General features: G+C 42.0%; 1 long non-coding RNA gene across 1 annotated transcript; it reads right to left on the bottom strand.

The window, feature by feature from the left end:
* Positions 1 to 1,912: 1,912 nt before the first annotated feature.
* LOC122497248 lies at positions 1,913 to 8,740 on the bottom strand. The gene is made up of 2 exons (XR_006301065.1): positions 8,634 to 8,740; positions 1,913 to 3,519 (listed from the first exon to the last, which is right to left on the bottom strand). It is a non-coding gene; the product is annotated as an uncharacterized LOC122497248 (long non-coding RNA).
* Positions 8,741 to 24,407: the final 15,667 nt, after the last annotated feature.

Here is a 24,407-nt window from a genome sequence, read left to right as displayed (position 1 = left end):
CATAAAGCCCTGTGTGGGCTTCTCTTTTTCTTGCTGAATGTAAATTCTAATTTAAAACAATTTTTTTGATTTTCACTAGGCAGAGATTTTGCAGGAAATCTGATTCTCATTTTAAAATGAACAAGGGTGGCACCTGGGTGGCTCAGTCGGTGAAGCGTCCGACTTTGGCTCAGGTCATGATCTTGTGGTTTGTGGGTTCGAGCCCCACATGGGGCTCTGTGCTGACCACTCAGAGCCTGGAGCCTGCTTCAGATTCTGTGTGTCTCTCTCTCTCTCTGCCCCTGCCTGGTGCTCTGTCTCTCTCTCTTTTAAAAATAAAAATAAACATTACAAAAAATAAAAAAAATAAAATAAAATGAACAAGGATTTGAGGTCAGCCTAGTTAAGACGAGTTTAGACAAGGTGATTTTAAACACAGTGTAGAGAGATAAGGAAGAGCTGTGTTATTGGAAAGGCGAATTACATTCAGAAAAGCCTTTTTCCAATGAAAATGAACAAACAAAAATTTTGTAACGAAGAGTAGCAACCACCCCCCAAAAAGGTTCTGCTGTTCACCCTTAATTGTTGCCCTCTTGTGGAAGAAGTCATGGGTGCTGCAAACTTTGAACAGTTTCTTCAGAGAAGGAGCACTCTACTTGAAAAGCTGAATATCTTGGTAAAAAATATTGTAAGTAGTGAAATAATTAAGAGCTAAGATAACTGTGTCCTTGGAGTTACCTTTTTCTTAAAATATATGGATTATCTCATGAAGCAGAATCCGTGTGGCTGTTGCATGTAAGTAGCTAACAGCAAAGAAAGTTGGAATTTCATTTCTCCCAGGCTCAAGAAAAGCCAGAGGAGGAACAGAGGTCATTTGTGGTGACCGGGAGAGCACTGGGTTGGGGCTTCAATGGATGTCAGGTTAGTGTCCTTGTGCTTTAATAATTGGGAGAAACGTGACAGCCGCAACTTTATAAAACATTCCCAGAGAGTGGGAGAGCCAGAGAAGGCTGGGACAACTTCCATAAAAGCTTGGGAAGCAGAGCAGATAAAACCTGTGTGCTACCACAAGAGCAGATGGGGAAGCAACATTCCAGAAATGAAGGGGAAATGAATGAAATCTCAGGTCCCAGAGGAGAAAGGCAACTAAAGCCTGACCTTTCCCCTCACAGCTGGCCTGGAATGCTGGCTCAGAAGAAAAGGAAGGGCTGGGGGTTTCATTTCTTAAGCTGATGTCTCAGCAATGATAGTGAAGTCGGTCCAGCTGGCTTTTGAAGATGAGGAGGGGAGTGAGAAAGGTAACAGTGGCCTGTGGGGAGTGTTGGGGGGTGGGGGGGGTGGGGGAGGGAAATGGACTTCTGAACCAGCATCTGACAGCTTGGGTGGAAAGACTCTAAGCGTTGAGGTCCACAGACCAAGCAGAGATCTGGAAGGGCAACAAACACAACTTTGGGGGAAAGGCAGCAGAGTGGGGAGGGGTTCTCCCTTCTGAATCTGAGGAGGGCATTTCACCCTGAGGACAGCTGAGCAGGAGGGCCAGGATGGCCACCAGCAATGCCAGGAAATGCGTGTGGTATCCACCTGACTTCCAGCAACAATTTCTGCAAAGATTGTGACACCGTGAGCATGTGTCCCTTCACCTCTGCTCTAAAAATGTCATTAGATAAATGCCTGTTTTATCAGCACTATGTGAGATTGGCTTTGTTTGTGGAATTCTGCAAGACAACTTGCAGTCATGGGAACGTCTATGTGACCCAAGGAGAAGCAGGCCCTTCTCTGAGGCCCCAGAGCCCTGGGGTTTGGAACATTTCCTTGGAGATTTTGTGAAGGGTGAAATGGGAGAGAATGTTTACCTTAGAGTAATGTCGGGGAGCAAGAATACCTGTCCTCACAAAGGTCCTTCCAACTGGACTAAGAATCAAACTGACATGGATGGATCAATAGGAGAAAATCAAATTTAATAGCATACATACAGGGAATCCACACAGACATGGAAATTCCAAAGACAGTCAGGCCAAATGAGGTCTGTATGCCATCCTGAGGTGAGGAGAAGGGGTAGGAGTCTGGGACTTTGAAGGGAAAAAATGCAGGTGACAGGGCAGTAAGAAAAGGAGGTGTTTGGTACTTAGATGTCTGCCCTGCCCTACAGATGGGTCATGCAGATAAATGTATCTGTGGTAATAACCGTTATTCTGGGAAAGATTTCCAACTTAGATTCTCCTATGCAGCTCAGGGAGGAGCAAGGAGTTCCTCTTGACCTAGAGGGTCTCGACTGCTTTCAGCTCAAAACAGTCTTCATACCAAAGTGGCCCACCTTGGGACAGCCTGTCTTTGGCCCTCACAGTTCCGTCCCCTGAAACTTCCTGATGGTTCACACATTAAAAGTTGAGCTGATAGATTGTTTCGTCTCACCGAACCACTCCCCTGAGTCTTGATAATAGGTCAGCTTAGTTGAACTCATTTCAGAAGGTGGCGTTTCTCCAAGCTAGGCCTATGGTCAAGTAATCAGGTATTAGATAAGAGGCCTTTCTACGGAAATAAAAGAAAAGCAGCGGTTAATGATTAGATCAGATTATAAACCTGTCTCTGAGTTCTGAGCCAGCCAGCTGACAAGACTTCTAGATGTCAGGCTCCGAGCATCTTCAGACAGAGTGAAGGCAGGCCGTGGCAATGCGACAGATTCTCCTGGTTTGTAGCTCACATGTCTCTAGCAATCTGTTGAGTGGCCCGCAGTGCAGTAGGTACAAAGATTGTCTAGACATGAGCCATTGTGGCAATTTCTTTGAAGTTTACACCAAGCCATTTGTATTAAGTTTGCAGGGCTTCAAGGAAGAGGGAAGTTTTAGTTCTCAAATGATTCCAAGTCAGAAAGGTGGGAAAACATTCAAAAACATTAGTTTGGAGAGTTGTAGCCTGGCACTGGAGAACACTAGAAGAAATCAGGATTTAGGCCAGCTTATAATAAATAGTGTTAAAATTTACTATTTACAAAGGTGTGTTATCAAAACATATTTTCTCTATAATCACCCTCATTTTTACCAACGGTAGCCAGATTAACACTAGTTTGTTTGCAAAATAAGTCTAGTTTCCAAAAAAAAAAAAAAAAAAAAAAAAAAGTGGCCTGATTATTTACACATATAGGCTTTTAAAACTCTGCTTTGTTGGAACTTTTCATAAGGAATCTCTAGAATGAACTTTTAATAGCCTCTTAAGGCCAGAAGTGAAGCCAAATACTTGCCATCTGACTTAATCTGCAATACTTACAGACTTGGGTGAATTCCTCTCTTCTTGAGGTCCCCAGAACATCCTGAGCTTCCTGCACCTGCCAGGGAATGACCTTCTTTATTCACCTGGTGAGGCTGCTGGGACCTTTGTAAGCAATGCACCAGGCTGATATTTTCCAAGGGGTTTTATTGGCTCCATAAAGTCAGGCTTAGTTCCTTAAGGCTGTCTGTTCATATCTGAGTCTATGCACGCCTCTTTCAAATACGACATTCCAGCCAAAGCCTTTGTAATATAACTAAGGCTTCCAATCATGTCCTGTCATAAAGAGAACAGGTTCTTGTTAAACTTAGGCAAATAAATATATTGCCATAAAAATATAAGAATACTCACTGAGAATTTCTGAATTCTGGGGCGTTCGGGTAGGGAGAAAAGATAAATGTTACAATTTATTCACAAAGGTATATTTTATCACATTGCTATCAACTAGTTAGCCTAAGAGAAGTTTTCTTTAATCTAGAAAAAAATGTATTTTTAAAAACTCAGCAAGGTTTCAAACAAAAAGTCATAAAAATTATAATTAACCTCCTTAGTTTATGCAGTTCCCATGTTATTATTAATTCTTATTCTGCTTGAATCCAGTTTTTTCACTAGTTCTGGATTATTTTTTTTTTAATTTTTTTTTTTTTACTTAGTTCAGTTTGATGATCTTGAGCATATCAGGAACCTGTACTCAGAGTTCTTTCCATGAATCTCCCTGAAGATGAAGCATGTTTGCAGGAAGCTTTTATAAAATCACCTGAGTAAAAGTATAATTGCCAGTAAATAATAGAAGACTTAAAAATGGCACAGTTAACGATCTGATTAGACTCATTACAATGCAGTTGACATGGAAATTTGGTTAGCTTTGGGACCCACAACACGTCAAGATAATAACATGCCAGGATGTCAGATTTTTAGGACTTTCATAAAAGTCCTAAACTTTTTAGAACACAGATTTAATAATAATGATAAAAAGAACACTGATTTTCATAGTTACCTGCATAAATATCATCTAAGAGGCTTTAATATCACTGATTGGACAATGCTACCCATGTAATTTAGCACACCATATAAGCCTAATTAGTTTAATTTCTTGCAAACCTTTTTTGGAAATGTTCTAATGGCCCCCTGTTCAGTTAGACTGTGGTCAAAAACTTGATTTTAGAATTTGATTTTGGGAAGTATATAAAAATTGATTAAATAGGATCACAAATCATTACGAAAGAATACCTAATGATACAAATAGCCAAAATGACAATATAAGATTTCACAGGCAAGGTTACACAGTGGTAAGCAAAACACAGCTCTTTTAATAAAGACTCAGTTTTCTTAACTAATCAAAGGCCTGATAAACATAGGAAATTATTTTGGCAAAAGAGAATTATTGTTTTTTACGCAGATAACTTAAAAGCTAAAGAAAAACTTTTGTTTACAGTTTCTCATTAAAAGCAGACCAATAGTTTAAGGAAATTTAGTCCTTTTTCACAAAGAGAAAACAAAATTTTAATTTTGCCTCAGTGTGTTTTTGATATTAAAATAAATTCACTTACTTAATTTATCTTGATCTTAGCCAGGACTGACCACACATAAAATTTCTTTCCAAAGATTCTTTGTCCAAAAACCTTCTGCAACTTTCTTTTTTGCATTCAGCTGTTGCCCCAAGCTTTCCAGCTTTAAATAACTAAGTCTCACTTTAGGACAAAATTATTTTGTTTTCCCTCAACAAAGATGTGTTCTTTTTCCTCAGACTTTTTCTTACCAAAAACACATATCTTACTTTCCTTGCATACAGGGTTGTTTCCCTTAATTCCAGTCATCTTAATTACATTCATTAGAATTCTTCATGCTTAGAAACCTTAATTTTTAGTGAAAACTAAATAATAAGAAGTTGCAAATTGTCTGCTGTACCATAATTCTTTAGATTGGCAAATGTATGAATATATTTCATAATTTCTAAAAAAACATGTGTTTTTCCATAGTATTATCTTTCAATAAAGCATAAAGGATGTTTATTAACAGATCCAAATTTATTATTAGTTTTTCTGTAATAAAACAAAAGCAGATAAGTTATATTCAGTATAAAATGTTCATTATGTTATCTTATTTGGAGATGATCTAGATAATCAATGAATTTAAACTTACTCACGGTTCAACCTAGAAAAATTTTAAAGTTTTAGGTTACCAAAGATTTTGGAAGCTACTTAAAAGTTTATCTACAAACTTTTTTGTTTATCTTACTGACATCTATTTAATTTACTTGCTCCTAAGGATTATGCCTAGACTACCCACAAAACTTCATGAAGCATTAGACAAAGTCAGCCATTATTCTAAGGTTTTGTTTTGTTTTGTTTTTTTCCCCTGACAAATTTGGCAAGAGAGAGATAACCTGAACGTCTCTGACTTTTAGTCAACACACGCAGAATACAAGTTTTCTATTTAATGCTGATAACTCTAAAGATCTATTTTAATTAAACCAACAACCTTCAACCTGCTTTCTTTTCAGATATTTTCCCAAATCATATGAACCTGAAAAACATTTAGGTTAGTTTCTAACTTTCTGAGTTTTAGAATGCCCAATCCTTACAAGTACTTGCCTTCAAACCAGCTAAAATACACCTCTTTTACAAATTAATTTTAGCAATACCACCCGGAGATAGAGAAAATATTTCACCTTTACAACATATGTGGATGCAAAAATACAAAGACAAGGTACAAACAAAATCTTTCCCAGCTTTTGCTTTTTTTTTTTTTACTAATATTTGTGTAGCCGACATTATAGACTCAATTTCTAAATACTTCTCCCCTCCCTCCCACGAGAAACTTCTTGAAGTTTGCATTTCAAGGAATGGCTCTGAGGTTCTAGAGAAGAAGGGGTAGAAGGGAGGGAGTTTACATCACAAAGACACAGAGAAAACACCCAAATTTTTTTCCAAGGTGGATATTTAGAACCTATCTGCCTGTTCTCAGATGTGATAGTTGGGACATTAGGATCCTTTTAGCAGTTTGGATTTTAAAAGGGCCTCTTCCCTGCCACCACCCTGCCTTTTTTCCTTCAATCTCAGGAGACTGTGGGCTGTATTTATATTTCAAAAGTATGATAAGATTTATCATTTCAAGGGATAGAGAAAGAATGTAAAAAAAATGTTTTTCCCTTGAGTTTCAGGGTGATTTCTATTTAAAAATTACATCTTTTCCCCTTAAAATACAGGACCATTTTGTTCCAGTATCTTGGTCTTTTATAATATTCACAAACACTGTGAGAGGAATAGGTGAGTTTTGGAGATGGGTAAAGATAGGTGGACTTTGACTTGTTTCTAAATTTCATTTCTGGCTTCGTAGAGATTTGTAAAATAAAAACAGTTGTCTCTAATTCCCCAAAGACCTAGATCACAGCCTGAATATCAAAGGACTGACCCACCTTTTAAACTAAATTTGTTTCTCTCAGCGAGATTTTTAACCAAAATGGGAACCAAAAGATTTATGCCTTTGTAAAGTCTGTATAAAGCATTTTAACAAAGGCCTTTTTTCTGGGTAAGCCTTTTTTCTGGCTTCTATTAGCCCTTGATTAGTGACTTTTTGCAGATTATTTCTAGAAGGGCTTGTGAGAAATTTTGGTCCTCTGTTTCCTCTGTGAAGAGAAGGTTGTGAACATAGTCAAATAGTCTTTGTGATTTCCTTCTAAATTTGGTTGTGTCTTTGGAAAGTAGAGGGAAAGGGCTTTACAGTTTAAAAAATCCCCCGCTGTTCAGGGGACATGAATTCTTTTGCAGTAGGCCCTCTCAGATACAACAGCAAAGGACATTGTATAGGAATGCCCAAAGCAGGTAGAGCCTGACTCCAGAGTCCTGGAAGGTAGGGAGCCTCACTGCCAGTCTCACGGGCTTTTGCTAAATTTGTTTTTCAAGCTTTCAACATTTATATGAGCAACCTGTGTTTTTAGAACCTAGAGGTGAGGGCAGAGTGTTCTCTGTAGATCTTATAGGGAAAGGAAAATTAAAATAGGCAGATGAACCTGGATTTTAAGAAGAGAAATATATGTTGGATATGGACATTTAAGTCTTATTCTAATTTCTACTTTTTTATTTTGTCAAAGGAGTCCTTCAGACTAGTTATTGTACTAATAAGACAATTGAGAGACCTTCATTTTATACACACACACACACACACACACACAGGTATATATATATAATTTAAATCTAGCCAATTTAAAGGATCCATTGTCTGGCCATTGATGAGTAGGATCTATTAAAAGTTACTCAAACCAATAAGCCTTCTAATGGCTTCACCGAAGATGCAGGAAGTGTCCGCAGAGGGCATAGATGGTGCAGCCCCCATGATTCAAAAAGTTGACTCCTGCAATTAGTCTAGGAAGGCAAAAGCTTTCGTCGCGTAGGCAGGAAGGATGGTGTAGTAATAACAGTGTCTCCAGTCTCCCACAAAGTCGTGGGATGCCTCCAGCCATCGATCTGCTCATCTGTGACACTGATGATTCCAGGCGCTACTGGAATTGGGCTTTCCAGCAAGAACAAGCAATGAAGGTTGAGGTGACAAAGGTTCCTACAGGCTGGGGCTGCTCATGACAAAGTCCCCTGAGAGCTGGAATGGCTGGACAAAGAGAGAGAGAGAGACTTAGATCCCCAGTCTATTTGACAGGCCGCCAAGGTGCCCCTCCACCATTCTCTGGATGGCGAAGACCAAAGAGAATGTTCTCACTGGCCACAAAGCCAAACTCTTGGGACATAAAACAAGATGAAAGGAAAAGTCTTATCCAGTATGTGCCCATTAACAGCTTCTTCTGAGCCCTGGAGCCAAACTAATACTTACTTAAGGAGGGATGTGCCACAGGGTTGGGGGTTTTGTGACATTTCACAGTGTACCTCACTGCATGGAAGTTTCCTTGAGGTTCAGCACTGTGGCTATTTAGGGAATAAAATAATTTATACATATATAAGCGTATTATTTTTTCTACGTATTTAGTCCAAATGTTTGTTAAGCTAACCTGTTCCAGGGTCAACTTATCCTAACACAGGAGTCTTCTTCAGGTGGTGATTGCTCTAACAGTGTTTCCATGCTCGACCCCTGCCCGCTATTTTGTGGCTTTGTGGCTTTGGCTGAGATGTCTCACAGCAAAGTTTGTATGACAAATAATGTAAAAGACACAGGGACAGGAAAACAAAGACCATGTCTGGGAGGGAATGGATCAGCAACCAAAGAGTATTCTATCAACTTTAACCAAAGAGTCACTTAGCCCAAGGAACTAGTTTTGCAAACATTTTCTCCTGTTAATCTAAATTTACAAAGAGAGAAAAAGGACTCTCATCTTGTCATTCTCACTTCATCAGACTCCGCAGATAGAGATTCCGGCAGGCTGACGTGGTAAGAAATCTTACCTTCTGCCAGCTGTGTGTCAGATGTCCCAGGAGATTTCAGCTCCAGCAGCGTCAGAGCGACTGGTGTCCAGTGACTTAAAACATCCTTTTGACTATGCCAACTGTCAAGGAGCCAGAATTCCTGTCCCCTCAAAGGCCCTTCTAGCTGGACTAAGAATCAAATCGACATGAGACAGATTAAAGGGAGAAAATCAAATTTAATAGTGTACAAATGGGGAATCCACATAGTCACAGAAATTCCAAAAACAGTCAGGCAAACGGAGGTATATATGTCATCCTGAACTCGGGGGAATGGAATAGGGATCTGGGACTTCAAAGGGAAAAAATGCCATTGACAGGGCAGTAAGAAAAAAAGCAGATGTTTGGTAGTTATATTTTTGCCCTGGTATACAGATGGGTCCCTCAAATAAACTTTAACTCTGGTAATAACCATTATTCTGGGAAAGACCTCCTCTAATTTAGATTCTTCCATGTAGTTAAGGGAAGGGCAAAACATTTCTTTGGAGTTCACAGGATCTTGATTACTTTCAGCTCAAAATAGTCTTAATGCCAAAGTGGCCCATCTTGGGGTACCCTCTCCTTGACCCTTGACCCCCTAGCCAAACTCTTGGGACATAAAACAAGACGAAAGGAAAAATCTTACCCAGTATATGCCCATTAACAGTCACAACAGCACCAACCAGTGCCCCAGTGTCCAACAGGCTTAAATCTGCTGGGATAATTAGTCTAAAAAATTCATGAGTCAAGATATCCACACAGTGGACCCCACAAAGTCTGAAGAGGATGGAAAGATAAAGCCAGAAAGCTAGTAGACTAAGTGTGTGTACATGCAGAGACTTTCATCACTATGGCTATTTAGGGAATATAATAATTGATACATATATAAATGTATTATGCTTTCTATGTATTTGGTCCAAATGTTGGTTAAGATGTCTGAAAACAAATCCAGGCCAACCCCTGCCCCACCTTATTTTTATCCTAAAGGCAGTATTATGGGATATCTGAATGTTCAGAGAGGAAGATCTTAAACACACAAGGATTTCCCAATTTATCACTACATGCATGATGTAAATAAACCCCTACAGTGCTGATTTGGGTAATGTCCTCTTAACTCTGAATTATAATTTAATTCAGGATGGGGGCCTTAGATTTCAGACATTAGTTGCAGCAAATTGTAGAGAAAAAGCTATGATTCATGACCTAGAAAGAGCAGCAACAGCTTCTAATTTCCACTCATCCTTGGTGTCATGTGATATGTTTCAGAAACTCATTTAAAATTGAGAAAATAAGCCATTTCTAATTGTACTTAAGTAAGGAAATAGTTCACTTCTGACTCTAAGAAGATTAGAGAATCTTTAGAGTGTTTGTTTAGAAACTATGCCAACATTTTTTTCAGAGGTACAAACCTGGCTTTCCCTTTTCCTTAAAAGAAAAAAAAAAGGACAAAAAAAAAACCTTTAATAAAGTCAAATATTAAAAAAAAAAAAAGCCTTCACATGCAATTATACCATATAAGGATCACTTCTGCTTTGAGTGTGAGATTTTGCACGTTATGGTATGTAACTTTGGAACAGAGACTTCCTATCTCTTTCACCATAGTCTTCCCTCAATGCTCAGCACAAAGTAGGTGTTCAATAAATATGTATTGAATGAGTGAATATATGATATGCCATTGATCTGTATTTATTTATTTTTGAGCTGTCTTTGTCAATTTTTGGTATTGATTTTATGTGATGATTATTGAGACAGAGAAGGGGGTGGGGATACAAGAGGAAGGGTCTCCAGGGCCAAGGACTGAGCCCTGAGGTGCTCCAATCTTCAGAGTTCATGTGGAAGGGGAGATGCCAGCAAAACAATCTAAGCAGGAGAAATGTGTAAGTTAGAAGAGGAACCAGCAGAGTGTATTATCCTAGAAGTTGGGGTGGTTGGGTTTTTCAGGAGAGTGGTTCGCTCTAGACACTGCCTCTGCCACTGGGAATCAGTCAAGACAAGGACCAAAATGTGTCCCTTAGATGTGGCAACATAAAAGGAATCAGTTGGATAAGAACAGGTGGGGTGAGTGGCAGGGCTCACTGGGAGAGTGTGGAGAGTGGATGGACAGTGAGGAATTTGTGGCAAAGAGTGTAGACAACTTGTTCCAGAGGTTTTGCTGGGAAGGGAATCGAAGAGAAATGGGGTGAAGGCTAGAGGGGCCATGAAAGGAGTTTTGTCTTATTTTGTTATTTTTGATTTTTGATTTGTCTGTATTTTGGGATGGGGGATGAGAGAGTTCATTTTATGCCACTGGCAATCATCCAGGAGAGAGAAGACAGAGATGATGAGGATGATGATGATGATGATGGTGGTGGATGGTGATGATGATGTAAGAAGGAAAGGGGATATCGCAGGACAGAAGTCCTTGAGCAGTTGGACAAATGTGGTTCAAGTGAGGTGTTAACTATGGCTAGCCACGTGGACACTGCTACAGTGAAAGAGGAAGGCAGAGACAATGGGGTTCTGGTACACAGTGCATGTGGCAGGGTTGGGGGTGTACTGATTTGAGGGTGGACAGGTAAGAGTGTTGCCCTCTATGCCTTCAATTTTTTTGCGGGGGGGACAGGTATGAAACCAGGATATCAGCTGGGCATGTGGGAGGGGAAGGGATGCAGTAGGGTTAAGAAGAAATGAAACCAATTTAAAGGATTATCTTGAAAAGTAGGAAAGCAAACTATGGAGGAATGTGTGGTAGGATTGCAGTGCTGAGGGTCCATTTGAGTTTTATCGTCACGAATCTGAATGGAGACAGACAGATTTGGGGATTTTCCCAGTACTTGTGGTGGGAATAGAAATTGTTAGCACTCTTATGGAGAGCAGTATCTTTTGACCCATCAATCAGCCTCTAGGAATTCATCCTAAAGACAGTTGGACAAATTTATGAAGATGTATATACAAAGATGTTCAACAAAGTATAATTGATAGAAAATAGTTGGAAAGTACCTAAATATTCAACAATAAGGAATGGGATAAGTGAATTATGAGATATCCATGGGATGTTTTGCAGCTGTTGAAGACTATATGTCTACACTCGTAGGGATGATATGGATGGAGAGCCAAGATATGAGATACTGAGAAAAAAATTGTGGTTTTCAAAGAGGCACATAGAGTAAAAACCCTATTTGTTGAACTCTGATGCAGTTGCTACAGCATTTCAGCTGATCCTACAGGGTGTACAGGAGCTGGGATGGCCCTTTCCACATGTCTGGAATCAAAGCAAGGGCCCAGAGAAGGAGTGAAACGTTGGTTGAGGCAGAGCTCTTCAATGGAGAGCAGTTCCCATTGGGGGGGGGGGACTCAGCAGTGGACACTCCTACAGCTAGGGGGATGAGTTTCTCTCTCCTGAGGTAACATCTGGGTAGGACACCATAGCATCCATTAGAGACCTGCAATTCTAAGTCTATAGTTGTGGAGATAAGAGTAATGTCTGTGGTGTATTCCTCTTCGGACTATTGTGAGGAGCTAATGAGATAATGGATATGGAACTGATCTTTAAACTGTGAAACTATCAACTGTGTTCTTTTTTTTAAGTTTATTTATTTTGAGAGAGAGAGAGCGCGAGTGGGAGAGGGGCAGAGAGAGAGGGTGACAGAGGATCCAAAGCGGGCTCTGTGCTGACACAACAAGCCTGATGCAAGGCTCGAACTCACGAACTATGAGATCATGACCTGAGCCGAAGTCAGATGCTTAACCGACTGAGCCACCCAGCTGCCCCCGTGATGTTTAGTTATTCATTATTATCTGTGGCTCTAGCCTGCCTTTCCTCACCTTCCCTAGGCCTGACCAATCACATTTTCCCTTTCTCCTTAGTTTTATTCTTGGGTCACTGACACAGAGAAAAAATAAGAAGAAGAAACAGGGTATAATTCTGAAAAAGAAAAGGTCCTGTGCTTTTCTGCCCAGTCTATGTACAGTCCTTAGTGGTCCTGTCAGGAGCCTGGGCCTTCCCGCTTGTCCAGAGGCAGACCCCCTCTTCCAGGGCGGGACTGAGTAGGGTCAGGAGAATAACCCTGTGAAGGTCTTCTTACTTCGCCTCTGGAGACACGGCCCGTGGATTATCTTGCAAAGATGGGAAAGAAAGGAAAAGTCACTTGAGCCAACCACATTTCACAGTAGCAAGAGGAAGTTGTGAGGGAAAACCAAAGCCGAAGTGAAAATCTGAAGCACGCTTGAGGAGAGGCTACAAATACCTCTCGTGTGGAGAGTCATACAAGGGGAAAGCGGAGAAAATGGAGAATATTTTCTTCAAATTTTTTTTACGGCGAATTTTGTTTTCCTGCGAAGCTAGTAAATATCTCTTAAAAGAATGTGTGTGGTCACACAAGTTGAAGGGCTGAACGAATTTCCTCCCTGCCTCCAGATGGTTTTAAATGGTAGCAGAGAGGAGGAGGAGGAGCGGTTAAGGCTCCCCACCCACACCACAGGCCTACCGTCCTGGTCCAGCTCTAGAAGGGTGAGCGCTGCTTGTTAGACCCTGTCGGTCAGCCTGCAGGCATTCAAGAATCAGAGGTTTGTGTTTCCCAAAGTGCTCCCCACCCCGCTACCCCCAGCCAGTCAGAAATGCTAACACACAGACATGGGGATTCATGGAAAACAATAGACAAGTGAGCAGACAGAGAGAAAAATCCCATCCGGTCACAGGAGGGAAGAAAAAGGTCTCTCTCCTCAGATACACACACACGAAAGAGAACACAGCTGCCAGTGAAATGCTGGTGTCATGGGACTTTGGGGGTCATAGAGCCAAGCGCAGAACTAATCATCTTTACTTATGCCTTGGGCCAAGGTTATGAGTAAATGTGCTTATCCCGATTGTAGTTAAAGTATCTGGCTGGGTGCATCCAGGCGTGGACTACTAGACCAGCATTGAACATATCATGGGATGGGGCACCTGGGGGACTCAGTTGGTTAAATGTCTAATTCTTGTTTTCCGCTCAGGTCGTGATCTCACAGCTATGAGACTGAAACCGATCTTGGGCTCTGCACTGAGCATGGAGCCCACTTGGGATTTTCTCTCTCCCTCTCTCTCTCTGTCTCTTCCCTACTCGTGTGCTCTCTCTCTCTCTCTCTCTCTCTCAAAATAAATAAATAAACACTTAAAAAAATAAATTATGGGAACATGGGGGAACATTCACAATGCACCCTTAACTTAAAATGGTTTAATAGTACATCGTTAACATAAACAAACTAGTACGTTGAGTAAGATCCCAATTTCGGAAAACTAAATGAAGAACTCTCCATCTGCCACGTGAAAAGACAAGAGTGCCAGATACAAAATGTTTAAATGTTTCTCTTGGTGATGGGATTGTTTTCTTCTCTGTGCTTTTCTGGGTTTTTCGATTTTTTTTCCTCCAATGATCATGTTTTTACTGTCACCCGAGAAAGAGAGCACGAGTATAGTTTGGGGAGATTCCGTGATTGTGAACACTTCCCAAACATACATTCACATGCACACACAGTATAATATGTGGGGTGTGGGCATGCACATGTGTGCAAGGCACGCACACGGGTGCCCCAAAGCTCTGGGCTACTCCCTTCCATCTCAACCACAATCCTTTTTGTCTCTGGTGAACTCTCAAACCCCACGTAACCTCAGACCACACTTCTGGAAAGATGATCTCCTAGAACTGAACCCCCAGCCTTCTACCAAGGGTTCCTGGCAGGTGGCCATTCCTAGTTGAACAGTCGTGGGGCCGCCAGGGACCCTGCCTTTGGTCTCCACCGTCACACTCTGGGATGGGGGAAGGAGGAAGAGGAGAGGACCACGTTTCGCTGGCCTGCAAGTTTCCTCCTATGCCCTTTAGCAGGAGGGCTCACAGGTGTTGCTGCATTCTGTAGGATTAGAGAAAACACCTCCAGGGAGCAGAACCCTCAAATAGCCGAGCTCCAGGGATCTGAGGGAGACTCTGCCAGACGAGCACCCACAGGCTGTTGGCTCAGCTGCAGGAGGAAAGAGACGAACTGCCTGATGCTCCAGCCTTATGTTCCCATCCTCACTTTCACACGTTCTGGATTTCTTCTGACAGTGACTGCTTCCCGTCCTCACAGGCTAGTGCCGCCTCTTCTAAGCATCTTAAAAGGCAGTTTAAACCGAACAAGGTATTAGGTGAAGGTTCATATTCTCCTGTGCCCTCTTCCTTTTGTGCCCCGTTGGCCTTTCTCCCATCCTATTGTTCTCTTGTCAAAGCCCATAAATCCTTAGCAGCCCTGGCATTGTCTTTGGGGGTTTAACTCTACCACCATCACATACCTGTAAATGATTAATAAGCAGTGTTTGGTTAATAAGTAACATTTGGCTCTGATATTAATAGCAGATTTGAAAAGCTAGACACAGCTGGTGATGATTTAGTGACACCGAGTCACCTTAGTTTTTTATCCATTAGCTTGGAGGAGGGACTAAACACTGCCAGATGTCACCAAGCTAAAAAACAAAACAACACACACACACACACACACACACAGATACAACTGGGTCCTAAGAGAGGACCTTGGAGGTTGCATGTGTGTGTGTGTGTGTGTACATGCACAAGAGATTCCTGCTCTTCCCAAATGCCACCCCTGTTGTCATTTCCTGAGACCCGTGGGTCCATCTCATTGATAATGACTCTCCGCAGCTCTTCACATCCCTAGAGCAAGTACATTCTCCTGTCAGGGTTCACTGGTCGGCCATGAGTCAGAAATTAAGAATGCCCTAGGAAAGTTGGGGAGAATTGGTTGTTCAATAGTGAAGCATCAAGCAGCATTCCCAACAGGCCATATTTGTTCAGCCATATTGAAGAGCTTACTCAATGCTAAGTATTTCCAGGGACTAGGGTTACAAGAAAACTCCTGTCTTCCTAGGGCTTTGCTTGTGTGTGAGGGTGCCCTGAACAGGAACTCCATTCTGGTCCGTACAAGATGTTTGACCTTGCTCAGCTGTGGCAGATGGCTCCCCTGTTCAAGCCCTTCCTGGCACAAAGAAAAATATCTTTTTCCTAACTCTTACCCAGTAGGGACTAGAGTTCTTGCTTCAGTCAGAGAAAGGAGGTCCTTTTGTTGGCTTTTTCCAGACCGTAGTCTTGAGTTCAGTCCAACAGGATATCTCTCCTGTCCTCACTGTTTACATAGGAACTTCTTTGGGTCAGGCCAAATTTTCCTTTTCCATCCCTCAACCTGGCTCTTCACACACTCATGGACTGGCTGCTTCTTGAGAAACTCATCTTCTACTTGTCCTGGTGTGATATTGGCTTTGCATCCATCTTTCAAGTTTCTCCCATCATACCCTCCTTATCATAAATGAAGATCCAAAAATGTCTTCATGTGTATTAAATATGTAACATATAGAGAGGGACTCCTTTCTTCTCAACAAAAATGAAAAGCTATAGGGACGATGTATCTAGTCCATTTTGACTACAAATGCTGACCTTACTGGGGAGTAGGGATGGCGGGGGGAAGATCCCAGCCCACACCCACTACCTCTTAGGGGGTCCATAGTTTTTCTGTTTGCAATTCAAAGCTCCTGCAAAATGATGACAGTGAATTACTCTCCTCTTTTGAAGACAGAAAGAGACTCCTCTTTAGCAAGATCAGAGTGTTCACAAATTCCTGCCCCAATTCCCCCTTTTCCCCATCTGGACCCATCTCAGCATCTCTAAGGGCGGCTAATCTGCTGCCAGTGGGGCAGTCACTGCCAGGAAAAAACGCCTTCCCTTTTCTCACTCCACTGCTTTCTTCATAGATCAGCCCCCGTCTTCCCTTTCCACATGCTCTCCCTTCCTTCTCTTAGGAAAGAATGTGATATGTGATGGCACGTTGTCAGGCATGGGAGTTCTAATTATAGCTCCATCAGTCTGTGCGTGTTGGGGAACAGAACTCTAGTCAGTAAGAGATGACAACTTTCGCTGTGTAATTTAGTTCTTCATATCACTTCGTCATTCTGACTCCTTCCTATTTAACCAGATGCTTTGTCAGAAACTGCAACTTAACCGTTTGAAGGGCTAAGAATAAAGGATTAGCAAAACCCTTTGGCATGAACATTTGCCTTTTGATTAACTTTCTCACTCTACTTACCTGAAAACCTGATAAAAGAAAGTAAAAATGGCCCTGATCGGTAAACTGTATCCAGACTGGGACAATTGTAAATACAGATTGGAAGCCATACCTTTGGGTGTCCCTTAGTGGGGTGACTCGTGTAACTGGCAAGATCTCACAGGGACTACAGAAGCTATGCCCATGGAGTATGGGGCTTCTAATCCAGGGTGACTTCCACACCTTTCTGACATAAGTCTCATTTCTTCACACCTGAGTCATCGCCTGGGGGCCAAAGACCTTGGTGGGGATGGCTTTGTGGTCCCGCAGAAGAGCAGAGTCGGTGCCCTGCATTCTGGCCTGTGCCTCCTTCTGAGTCTACTGGTGTCTGTGTGGCAAGGCAGTTTCGTAAGTCTGCGTGTTTAGTGGAGACTTAGAAGACCTCCTGGTGGGCATTACAGGTGAGGTCTTGACCTTCACGGGTTTGAACGAGAGCATTTATTTGCTTGTGAAGCTGTCTGCACGAATCAATAGCCAAGTCATCTGTTTTTTTTTTTAACAATTGCCAATTTTTCTTTACATATTAAAAGATAATATTGATGGGACACCTGAGTGGCTCGGTTGGCTAAGTATCCGACTCTTGGTTTGGGCTCAGGTCATGATCTCATGGTTTGGGAGTTCGAGCCCTGCGATGGGCTCTGCGCTGACAGCTCTCCCTCTCTCTCTCTGCTTCTCCCCCAAGCCCCATCTCTCAAAATAAATAAGTAAATATTGGGAAACAAATATAATACTTTTGTAAACATTGATACATTCCTCTTCAGGACATTACACTAAATGAAAGAAGCCAGTCACAAAAGACTAATACTGTAAGGTTCCACTTATATGAAGTACATAGAGTAGTTAAATTTATAGATACAGAAAGCAGAAGGTGGTTGTGGAGGGGTGCTGGGGGAGGGGAGAATGGGGACCTGTTTAACGGGTATAGAGTTTTGGTTCTGCAAGATGAAAAGAGCTCTGGAGACTGGTTGCACAACAATGTGAATGTACTTCAAACTACTGAACTGTATGCTTAGACATGGTCAAGATGGTAAATGTTATGTCACGTGCATTTCACCATTAAAAGAAAAATTTGACCGCATCCTCAGAATATCACACTTAAATCATACCTCCAATGACTGGGCCAATGCTAAATGTTTCCAGATTTTACTATAAGTGGTATAAGAAAAGTTTCGGGTCATTTTCCCAATACTGTCTTCTAATTGAAGTGACATACTTATCATTTGACCCCCTGACAGTTTCAGTGATCAGTCACCACCTCCCAGGTAAATGGTTACCATGCCCCTTGCTAACAGGACACCATCTAGGGGTCAGTTGTGGAACTACAGGCAACCAGGCAGAAGAGGAGTAAGGCCTGCCTACCTCCCCGCCCCCCCCCCCCCCCACCAGACTCCACTCCTGGAAGTACCTGGAAAAGGAGCCAGACCTAAGTGCCACCCTTTCCCCATCCTCCATCCAGTCAGTATAGTTTCCAAGATCTTGCTGCTATGAAAAAGAAGATCTCCCAATATTTACAGTACTTGAGGTTAGAATAAATAATCTTTTATGGATAGAGTACTAATATCTTGCTAATAAAACTTCAGCTCCTAATCCTTTGTTATTCTCTTAAAACAATACAACATCTCCAGTGCAAATAAAGCTAAAAGTTCCTGCATAAATTCTTGTACCTACTTAGGAATGAAACAAAGTAGTTTGGGAGAATGGCCAAATGATTTTGTGTTTGGTAAATTTGCTACAAGCCAGTATTGTATTATGGAATCCCAGGGTCACAGACTTTTAGACCTTAAACAGCTTTAGAGACCAGCTGGGTTAGAGACCCTCTAGAGACCAGTGATTCTCAACCATTTTAGTGTCACAGACCCCTTTGACACTCTGATACAAAATGAGAGGCTTTTGTCCCATGAGAGGCTATTTTACACAGAACTTTGAATATAACTTTAAAGTGTTTGTGGATGCCCAACTTCCACCCCAAAGTTCATGACAGATTGAGAATTCCTGCTGTAGTGCTACCCCATCATTTGGAAGTGGGTTTTCTGAGAAATACTACATGTGAAGAAGCAGCCTAGCAGAGTGGCATTCTGCAATGGAGATATGGCTCCACACAGAGTGGTGCTGTGTCAGAGCCAGTCCTGGTAAAACCCATTCCATTCCAGGAGGGCACATGTCTTCTGTAGAACAGCAGGCTAAGAGGGTGAAGTCCAAATGGGGGAACCCATTCAGATTCCACAGCCAGGAAAAACAAACGTTGTCTTATTGACTGAAGAGGAAGAGGGACAGGAGTAGGTGGCCATCCAGGACGGTTACATGGAGCATGAACAATGAATGACCCATGGGCTGAACAGAGATGACATGTGGGGGAATTTGGCAGCAGCATGGACTGTGAAGACAATCAAAATACAGGAATAGGGGACAAATAATAGTTAAAGTGGCAGAAGGGTACCAAGAGGTGCAGACCAAGAGCAGAGCAGGTGCTCCACAGAACTGCAGGAAGAAGTCTGGATTACTTGCCAAACCTCTCCCCAGGGACTTCTACAAAAAAAAAAATCACTAGGAAGAACTGGAAGAAGACTGGACTTCCAATGAGGTGGGTAGGAATGTTACATCTTGGGTTCTTGCTACAAATGGGATGCTTTGATTTACCAGGAAATACATGGTGGGGAAAGAGCCAATGATGATCCATTTTGGCTTAAGTTCCCTGCTGAAATGTGGCAGGAGTCACAATGGCTCCCAGGTGAGCGCTCAGCTGGCAGGGACTTTGTAGCATATTACCATAAATCTTTCTGAAGCTCAGTTTCCTCCTGTACAAAGCAGGATCAGGACTTGGTGAACACCAAGTTTCCTTCCAATGTGGAAAATCTTCTGATTCTATTGGAATCAGAATTGGAAGGCCAGGGTTGGGCTGTTTCAGTTCAGCAGATCTAAGTGAGTCATTTCTGAATTGTTTACGTGAACACTAGCCTCTTCGCTCAAATATTCCCTTGAGGCATAATTTCTTGGATATTTGGGAAAGGGAGGATATAAGAGGCTGGAAGGAAACCTATAAGAGACTAAAAAACATTTCCTGTAACTAAGAGAGAAAGTAAAACTGATGATGGTCAGAACTGGAGTTATATCACGTTGGTAGATTCCAAGAGAATACGCCACCAGGCGTGGGTCTCACTGGATAACAGAGGTGGGACAAGCTTCCAGGGTGACTGATCCAGTGGCTCCAGTCCCTCTTCCACATGATGCACAGCTCTGTGGATGGGGTCATATGGCTGTTGCAGCAGTATGGCCAAGCTTGATGTTTGCATATTTCAGTGTCCAGAGAGAGAGACTCTCCCTTCCTATGACTCTCTCAAGCGTGGGGAATTTGCCAGAAGCCCCAGCCAACTTCTCCTTGAATCTCATGAAACCACACTGGTTCACATGCCATTCCTGAACCTATCGCTGGCAGGGTTGAGGAGATTACACTCAGACAATTTAGGCGTCCCCTAAAGGAACAAGGACTACAGTGGGTGAGGGGTGAATACCTGACAAAAAAAACAAGATTTGTTGGAATGACACAGAGCAACGCTGAGCAGGCAAACATCAGGTTGTGCCTGCCACATGCTGTATTTCAAAAGTCTTACTGTATTCTCCTCTGCAGAATCACTTTTTGAAATACAGTGGGGGTGTGACCATGTTCCCCATTTTACAGATGGAGCAATTAAACTCAAGGTCACGCAGTTGGTTAGAGCTCGGGACAAAAATATCCCTACTCAGAAACCAGAGCTCCTTTATGTACATTCCAAAAAGGTTTAAATTTTTGGTGTATCCTTTCACCCAGAAACTGTACTTCTGGAGATTATTATAAGGAAATTATTATAATTCACCACATGATGAATGGGAATAAAGAGTTAAGAGATAAAGAATATCTATCTATCTATATTTGTGAAAAAGTGGAAACAATAATATGCAATTAGATAAATCAATGACAGGGGCGCCTGGGTGGCGCAGTCGGTTAAGCGGCCGACTTCAGCCAGGTCACGATCTCACGGTCCGTGAGTTCGAGCCCCGCGTCGGGCTCTGGGCTGATGGCTCGGAGCCTGGAGCCTGTTTCCGATTCTGTGTCTCCCTCTCTCTCTGCCCCTCCCCCGTTCATGCTCTGTCTCTCTCTGTCCCAAAAATAAATAAAAAACGTTGAAAAAAAATTAAAAAAAAAAAAAAAGATAAATCAATGACAGTGCATGCATAACAAAGGAATATCATGCTGGCTGTTATAATTAAATTGTAGGAGAAAAAGCAGGCACAATGACCTGGGGAAACATTCACAATATATTATTACTTAAAAAGCAGGCTACAGAACTGTTGTCAAAGCAAATCGTGTCTAGAAAAGTGAAGAGATGTAATCGCCAACATTTTTTAAAGATTACTTATTTATTTTGAGAAAGAGAAGGAGCAGAGGAGGGGCAGAGAGAGGGGGAGCAAGCGAGAATCCCAAGCAGGCTCTGCACCATCAGCATGGAGCCCAATGTGGGGCTCAAACCCATGAACCAGGGGGTCATGACCCAAGCCTTAACCAGCTGAGCCACCCAGGCACCTCTGTAATTGCCAACATTTTATCCATACTTATCTTTGCACAGTGAATAATAATAGATCATTAATTTCCTGCTTTGTGCTTACCTCTGTTTTCCAAATTTCTTTGGTAAGGATCTATAACAAAGGATTTCTTCTGTGGGAATATTATAATTAGAAAAAAATGTCTGTTAAGTTTAAAATTTTTTTAAGTGAAATAATTTTCTTTTCACTAGAACACTGATTTTCACTCATTGCTGCCAGGTATCAGAGGGTTCCACAAGGGATTTCTGGAAATTAAGTTGGGGACTAATGACAAGAGCCCTCACAGTGGCCCATGCAACAATTTCCACAGACCTCTCCTCAGTGCCAATGAAATCTTAGGCTAAGAAACATCATTCGGGAGGATTCTAAAATCTCTTGCCCTCAACTGCCTTCAAAATCACTGTATCCATGGCTGATGAGCGAAGCATAATATGTGCTTTGGGGACCATAAGGAGAACAAAAAGGTACAGATTCTCCTTAAGACAACACTTATGATAATAATTATTTCTGCAGTTCTTGGCACACATTGAATGCCTAATAAATATTGCGTAAATGAAGAGACGCTAGGCCAGGAAAAATTATTTGAAAATATTAAGCAGTGAAATCACTAATTTCTAAATACTCAGCACAATCCCTTCTTCCAATTATATTTAGTAGAGGACAGAATGAGTCTCATGCACTCTGCTTTTTCTGGCCTCATTCCTGGGCCTCCTGACCACCCAAGTATGCAGAGTTCTCCCACATCTATTCCAGTTGTCACAGATGAGAAGCACTTTCTTTTCTGTTGACCTTCTAGCCCCTGGTGATTCTGTCTCCTGATTATGGAAAGTACCCAGGAAACAGCATCACCAAAAAATTCACATTTTCAGCCTGAAAGCAGAACCCCATAGGAAAAACAACAACAACACCACCACCAACAACAAAAGCCTGAAGGAATTTCAGGTCCAAAGTTACTCAGGTCAGAAGCTAAAATGAACTGGCCCACCCCACATTCTTCAAATAGGTAAAGACTAGAGTCTGCCAAATCCTGAGCAAGTATCTTTAAAAAAGAGCCCATCCAAGGGTACCCCAGTGTCCGCTCTGCTTTGAAGACAAACAGCCCCCCATAATTAGAAACAGCCTTAATTACATGCCAGATGTCCATGCGTCCCTTCCAATTATTTTCAGAAACATCATAAAGATCCATTAATGACAGTGTGAAATGCCCTTAAAAAAAAAAAATCTGTTCATCCTTGTGAGTTAAGTCCGATAGGAAAATTGCAACCTACTTATTCCTGTGAGTTGGGTTTTGTTTTTTGAGTTTTATGATGAGCATGTGTTTGACTTAAACTTTTGTCACCAGAAATACTATCACATATTTGGTTCAGTCACAAAGAGCAGTCTTACAAAAATTTTAACCAAATGTCTTCTATCACACAGACACACACACACACACACACACACACACCTGAGTATACCCTGAGCACTTCCTAAAAATAAAATGAACAATCAAAAGCTCTTGGAAGCACAGGGTCCATATCACGAAGTGATAGTTCTGAACTCTGCCCTGCTCAAACCACTTGGGAATATACTGTCAAGTTCTAGAAACCACACTTGGCCCATTCAAGAAACCCCAGAAATTGGAATAAACAGCACAACCAGCACGGACTTCAGACTTCTTTAGGGCAGGGTCTGTGTCATGTCCCGTCTAGTACCCAGGGCCACTGGCACAGTGCCTTATACATAGAACATGATCAAAAATGTTTGTTGAGGGACACCTGGCTGGCTCAGCTGGTGGAGCATGTGACTCTCAATCTCAGGGTTGTGAGTTCAAGCCCCACGTTGGGCGTAGAGCTTACTTATAAATAAATAAATAAATAAATAAATAAATAAATAAATAAATATTTGTTGAGTGATATGTAAGTAATGAATCCATATTTTAAGCATAACCATCAAGAAGCACATATATTTAAGCTGGAAAATAAAAGATACAGAGGATGTGACAGCTCATTTCAAATACTTGAAGGGTTCTCGTAGAGTACAGAGGAGGGACTTCCTCTCTTTTGTTCTTTGGATCAGAACAAGGGCTACTTAGTGCAAACCACAGGTAGGCAGCATTGATCCAAGTCGTCAGTGTTTTGTGTATCTACCTTGGACAACTGTGGGGTGCTTGGGTATGTTCCAGGTACTCGAGTTTAGTGTGAGTATCACAGAGATTTGGAAGAAGACATTTGGGCTTGTGGACGAATTAATAATTTATTCAAGAGAACTTTAGGGTGCTTGGTGCCAGATGATCCCGAGAGCAAGGTATGTACCTAACAAAAAGAGGCAGGGCTTCTTCCGTTTCAAAGCCTGCTGTCTATTCAGGAATGCAGATGAATAAACAGGAATTCATAGTACCCACCGGTGGGTGGGTGGGGGGGGGGGGAGGGAGGGAGGGCTGTGAAGGAGAAGTCCAGGCACCTATGATGGCCCTTGGGTACTCAGGAAACCCTGCAGGCTTAGATCAGGTGATAACGCAGTGGAGTGGAGGGCAGAGGGGCGATGATTCAGCAGGTATAAATGCCGCAGGTCCCAGAAAAAGGACACCACGGAGAGCCCTCCACCACCTAAACCCTCAGTCTTGAAACCAACCACATTCGCCACCTTCCAGTTCTGTTCACTCTTGGCCTCCGGGAACCTTTTCAACCTTCTCCTATGTTAATCCCGCAGCTCAGCCCTGATGGCTGAGTTTTTCTTTTCAGGTTCTGATTCTCATTGCTAAGGCTTATTTTGAGACTAAATGTCTATCTCATTCCTGGTCTATCTCAGAGGGAATCAATCAGGCCTCGGGCAGATACACAGCTCTCCAAGTTGAGAGGGAACTTGGGATATCTGATCTCAGCCAAGATGATCACTACACCAGGGCTGGATGTAATATGCTGAAACCAAGAGCCAAGCTTCAAGGGAAGCTACACTCAACCCGACCAGACTGACATCTGAAAAGCAGCAGAGCAATGAAAATGTTCTGGAATTAGATCCTGGTGATGGTTACACAGTCTTGGGAATGTACTAAAAATCAAGGAAGCGTACACCTTAAATTGGTGAATTTTATGGCATGTGAATTGTATCTCAATGATA

Source organism: Prionailurus bengalensis, chromosome A3 (assembly GCF_016509475.1).
Source record: "Prionailurus bengalensis isolate Pbe53 chromosome A3, Fcat_Pben_1.1_paternal_pri, whole genome shotgun sequence".
Classification (NCBI taxonomy): Eukaryota; Metazoa; Chordata; class Mammalia; order Carnivora; family Felidae; genus Prionailurus; species Prionailurus bengalensis.
Note: the sequence above shows the minus strand (reverse complement) of the source record. Positions and strands in the feature narration are given on the sequence as shown.